The sequence below is a fragment of the Teleopsis dalmanni genome, unplaced genomic scaffold (assembly GCF_002237135.1).
Source record: "Teleopsis dalmanni isolate 2A unplaced genomic scaffold, ASM223713v2 unscaffolded_contig_2827, whole genome shotgun sequence".
Taxonomy (NCBI): Eukaryota; Metazoa; Arthropoda; class Insecta; order Diptera; family Diopsidae; genus Teleopsis; species Teleopsis dalmanni.
This window is the reverse complement of record NW_024034209.1, coordinates 1-6008: the sequence shown is the minus strand read 5'-3', so window position 1 is coordinate 6008 and position 6008 is coordinate 1. Positions and strand designations below refer to the sequence as shown.

At 28.1% G+C, this 6008-nt stretch overlaps 1 long non-coding RNA gene across 3 annotated transcripts; it reads right to left on the bottom strand.

The window, feature by feature from the left end:
- Positions 1 to 1943: 1943 nt before the first annotated feature.
- On the bottom strand, positions 1944 to 4368 carry LOC119664877. Of its 3 annotated transcripts, XR_005251305.1 has the most exons (5): positions 4285 to 4362; positions 4087 to 4230; positions 3210 to 3312; positions 2390 to 2537; positions 1944 to 2325 (listed from the first exon to the last, which is right to left on the bottom strand). It is a non-coding gene; the product is annotated as an uncharacterized LOC119664877 (long non-coding RNA). The 3 variants fall into 3 exon arrangements; XR_005251304.1 differs by lacking the exon at positions 4087 to 4230 and having other exon boundaries at positions 1947 to 2325; positions 4285 to 4368; XR_005251306.1 differs by lacking the exons at positions 4087 to 4230; positions 4285 to 4362 and adding an exon at positions 4019 to 4075 and having other exon boundaries at positions 1947 to 2325.
- Between the last annotated feature and the right edge of the window lie 1640 nt (positions 4369 to 6008).

The window sequence follows — 6008 nt, the reverse complement described above, 5'->3', positions numbered from 1 at the left end:
CAAAATCTATGAAAAAATTGCTATACAGACTGTATCATTTTTGGACAAAACCTATTACTTAAGTCGTTATATGGCATACTAACAAAATGCTAAAATTTTAAGAAATATAGACCACGGTCCATATTAATGGTTTAACATAGAATCAGTCTTACCAATAGATGTTACTCTGGGCTAAGTAGAAAATTTGGAAATAAAATCTTCTTCTAAGAAACATAAATTACTGTCTTATCATGACTGTACTGAAATCATGAAAACCATCTGCTACTGTTTAAAAAGCTATGTGGAGCCTTCTTTCATTTCTCGCTGGGTTATTTCACATTTTTTAAACACTTTACCTGAAAGTATGCAACAAGTTTTTTGTACAAACAAAAGTTGCAAATAAATGTCGATGTATTTTAACACCCCAGTAGGAAATGAGGCATTGGCTGACGTTTATAATTACGAAATAAAACTTTAAAATATTAAAAAAACAAAAACCGACTTTAGGATACGGAGATTTTGAAATAAGAAAACAATTCAATATGTTAATACATACCGTTTTAGTCATTCAACAGCTGATTTCCGTTCAAACTAACACCCAACTGCACCACATCATACGCAGTCAAGTATGTATCGCGATTGCAGAACCTAACATTTTCAAAACGTCGCAGCCTTAAGAACAAGTCAATGTCCATTTTTCTGCATGATTTTGCATTCAAGACCGTTGGATATTTGCCTGTAGTACAACGCATCAGCGCAACTTCTTTTAGATTTGGTTCGCAGGCTTCACAAACAATCACGATAAGCTCTGACATTGGTATATCTTCCGGCAAACTTGTAACCATACAACCAAAGCTACTCTCAAAAAATTTTTGCTCCACGACTTGAATGGGCATATTTTCAATTATCTGTGTTGCCAGCAGAGCCATAATCTATATGATTTGTGTTATTCCTATAAAGATCTTAACACATCTTAATTATATCTAAAAGATACTACCAATTTAATATTGAACCAAAATACCAAAAGGAATGTAAAAATTTGGAATTTGGATTAATGTGAATGTGAATGTTTTCTGCTTTTTATGATATTGAAATATATAACTTCAAAAACTTTTTATGCTTTTCAGTTATGTCATAGGTATATTGATTACAACTAACTGTAGATATAAGACCTACTTTATATCCAGTGTTAAAGTTCGCATCCTCGCCAAGATTCTTGTGGATATCATTTTAGGACTTGCTCATTACATGACCCATCCAATCAATTCTTAATGGTTTTATTTTCGGTACCAGTTTGTTTTATTAATTCTAAACAACAATCCATAATGTTAAGAGAACATATTCTTAACTTTAAATGCTCCATTTACCAACAAAATAACGAAGACACAACTGACAAAATTGATGAAATTAAACTATATAATCCGTGATTCACATTAACAAGAGCAGATACTCTCAACAATTGTGAAGTAATTATGCTGCTGTTTTAGAAATGTAGCATAAGTGACGAAGTGAGAGATGCAATATCTTATTTCTAGAATCAACTTTTCAAACCATAAATTCATTAATAACAACTATAATCTTTTTTATTCAATGTAATCGGCAAAGACCTTAGGGCCTGTTTTTTGAAGGTTTCAGCTGTAAATTTATCCCTAAATTTAACACTAGTAATAATCCGTGTTCAAAAGACTAGTTTGAAGCCAAAGACACAACCGTATCAAAGGGGAACCTTGGTGTATATATTTTTATCTAAATCATTTTATCTTATGTAGATTTCAGGTAGGTTTGTGTACAAAAGTCATTTACTCCCATTGAATCAATTAAACTCATTGCAGCATTAAATCAGATTTCTCTGCCGCTATCTTTACCACACTAACCCAACATGACCACGAAGAAATACTTCATAGTTCAAGAACTCAAAAATGTCAAAGCAGCTTGTTTAAGCCCAATATTTTGTTGTCGCTGCCATTAAATGTCCTCAACATAATTTTAAAAACAGAACTTTTAATACTTTTTAAACTAGTAACATTTATTCTTCGATGTTTCTTATAAAAGTAACGAGATTTATAATTTCTTCTCATTCTATTTAGGTCACTTTCTGTTTATTTTTCTAAAATATGCCTAGGCATAACTTTTACTTAATTAACATCTCTAGATTATCTCCTTATTTTTACAATTTGATTTATTAATTACGTTTGTGGTTGTTGCATTAACCCGGATTGTCCGTCCCTGGATATAATGGAAATCTGCAAAGTTTCCATTTCTTTCGTATATTCGGAAACGCGGACCTGATTGCTTTAGATTGTTGTGTAAGTACTTATCTGTATATTATGACGGATTTCGAAACATCTGCAAAAATTTATTTGAGTTAAAAACTTTCTTCATATTTTTCGTTTTTTGTTTAAATACTTACTTATAACTTGAGAAGGGTTGTTCAGCACTGGAGTGAAATCATCCATTTCCAGTATTTCATCTATTACTACGTATTTATAGTAATAGATAGTTGCGACGAACATTCCTCTACATTCATAAGTTCATTTTAATTTAAATTGCCATACAAACTGAAATAAGATAAATTATATTCGATTGTGATATGCTATTTCTTATTTTTATTCAAAAAAGGATTAAATAATTCAATAATTTATTGATATTAAAATAGTCAGACATAAAAAGTATCTAAATTATTTGTTACAAGATTTAACATTATGTTTCCAGTCTATTATATTGGTTCATACATTTTCTTGGTACTACCAAATTCGATAACTTCGCTCCATTAGACTCCATATTCTTAGATTCGTCGTTTTCATCTAACGCCAAAACTAAATAAGTAATTTTTCTTTGCTAATATCCAAATCATCTTTAAATTTCTTGGTTTTGTAGTGATTTTAGTATATTTTTATAAAAAGAAATGCTTCAAATGTTTCATTTTTTATTTTGTCTAAATTTAAATGATATCGATCGCTTCAAATATGAGTCCCTAGAACTATGCTTATTAGAACCATCTACTCTTCTCATATCAAATTCGGATAGTTTTCATGCATATCTGCCTATTCAGCAATAACCATTCACAAGAGATATATGATATTTTCAATATCAATACAACTCAAGGACCTCATTGCACTGGAATATAAATACATTTCAAACTGATCATTTTTAGTGAACACAGGAATTAATCAAATAAATAAAAAATTTTACGAATTAATAGAATCAGTATTAGATTATATGAATAATACCTTGTCTCTATTACGCTGTTGATAATGAAATATGATGTGATAAATTTATTCATTTCATGTCCTTCACTGATAATGAAATATATAATGGTAAACACATTTCCATCTGAAATAAAAACCAATACAACGATTAAAACTAATTATGTAGTGTATTAAATAAAATTAGTATTATATTTTAAATTTATAAATCTATAAATTAGAATAAAAACTACTTAATAATTATATATATTATTGTTTCAAGTTAAGCAATACATTTCATTATGAACAGGCATCCTACACCCACTTTTGTATTCTCCCACTTGCTCTACTTCTCTTATTCGATTAATCGAAATTTAAAATGTGGCTTTAAAAAACTTTTACGTCAGTTTTTCCAAGAGAAGATCCCTAAACTATATAATAAAGTTGATTTAAAGATAATAAAGTTCTTGGTTTAAAAAATGATGACAAATATCCGGATTATGTTATCAGTTTTGATTGACAACCGTATAAGCTTTTGTTTATTAGTTATTCATTTTAATTGATTACTTTTTCTGAATAAATGAGTGTCATTCAGTTTACAAATGAATCAGTAACAACGTACTACTAAACAATTCAAACTCATTATTACCATTAACCGGATATATCTTTAACTTTCACATTCAAATAATTCAACTATACTTTTAAATATTGGACAAAGGAGCGATTACAGCATTTGCTACTTGGAGTTGATGCATTATTTCTTTGAGTTTTTAGTATATAATCACAAAAAATATACATAATATTATAATATAAGTAACATATACGCTAATAAACTAATTCATGTCAGGAACCACCTGCCATTGACGACCACGTCCTACTCTACTTTACTTTTATGAGAAAAATTTTGAGTAAGACAGACTACCTCAGCAACAGTCAATATACTACCACGAGCTCTTCATGAAGAATACAAAACGATACGTTCAAGCAATAGTTGAAGTGACATATTTAACACTTTTTTATATTTAAAGTGTGTTCTATCTGTTGATGTGAACTTACAGCAAATAAACTGAAACATTATTTAGTTTTATAAATAAACATCAATATTAACTAGCATACATACGTGCTTATCACTCATAATTATCTTTATTTAATTTTATTAATAAACCGCAATTCTTGTTGGGAAACATTTTGTTTTCGTTTTGAGTAGTGAAACATACTAGTGTTGCCAACTCGATTAAACGTCAAGCCCGTCAATATGACACAACCAAAGAACATTGGCTACTTAAAGTTATAAATAAATTCAGTTTTTATATATTGTATAATATATTATATATAATTTTCAAAATATCATCAAAATTCAAATATAACTTCATTGCGGCAAAACCAAAAACACAGGTGTGTTATTACATAATATATCTGTATTTAATGACCACTACTTCTGTTACTTTAGTTAAGATTTGGTCATTTCCATTAGGAAAATCTGATATATGCTTGTGAAATGGGTTTGATATATTAGAAAATTCTTTAAAAGGTGCAAGAGAATTTTTCTTTGTTTAAATTTTAATTGTAAAATATTTAGTTTTGTTAAAATTAGTTTATTCAGCATAGAAAACGCAGAAAATGCTGACAATTTAATATATAACAATTGTGAGATGGTTTACAATATAAATGAAGCAATATTTGCACAAAGAAAACAACGTGCAATGTATTAAAAATATTACAAACTATTTAAAAACAATAAATATCACTGTTTTCTTCAATATATCCTAGAAACCGATTTAGCAACCGACAATTGCTAAAAAATGGCCCAGATTTTTTCAAAGTAAATTTCGACATGAGCATAAAATCTTTCAACGAGCTATGCCAGAAGTTTCAACACTGAATTCTCTATCTAAATGGAGAAGAAATAAGGCGATGCGGAGCTCAAATTTTCAGTAAATTTTATTAAAAGTAATAACTAATAATAACACTAATAACTTATAAATTAGAATTTAAATACACTCTAACTATATTAATAATAAGTAAAGAAATAAAAAAAAAATAAACGTAAATTACACTACACCTATAAAAAATAAAGAATAACATTATGTATTAAAAAAAAAAAAATATAGTAACTAATCCGTCCTTTACGACCCTTTCTTACAATTCTTCTCAAGAAAATAATGTAATTATATATATATAACATATATTTAATATAATATAATAATATAATTATCGTAATTATATTAAGGTTATTAAGAAACTTTCACGTTTATAGAAACCTTCCGTAAACGCCAACACATTGTTGTCCTTTTCTGTTTTAAATAAAAGATGAAACCTAATAACGGAATATTTAATGACATATGTAATACATTATTAAAATTATTATATATAACGAAATTAACTGACATAAAAACTCATTTATATATTTTATACAACAGTTATATATATCATTTATGAGCAACAAATATTTCAAAACATTCTCAATTTTCTATTTTAACTTATAGATTTTTTATTTATGTTTACATCTTGCTTCAAGTGCTAAAAATGTCAAATTTCGATAATTTGCAATGTGACATTCGACACTTTTGGTCTTGATTTCCTTACTTTATTTTTAAGTAAATTAAGAAGCATAGGAGCTCTCTATTTAGTTGGTTATGCTTACTAAGTAAGCAGTGCAAACATACTATTAGCTGCAGTGGAAATATTATATACTAAGTGCATTCGGCAGCTCCGAAGTGTATCAAGAAACTACAAGTTGCTTGTTATAGTCGCTTAGAAATATATTGGCATCACTGTTGCAATTTCTAAAATGTTGTCATATGTGTTCGCAAAGACCAAAACTTGCATATGTGTATATAATGA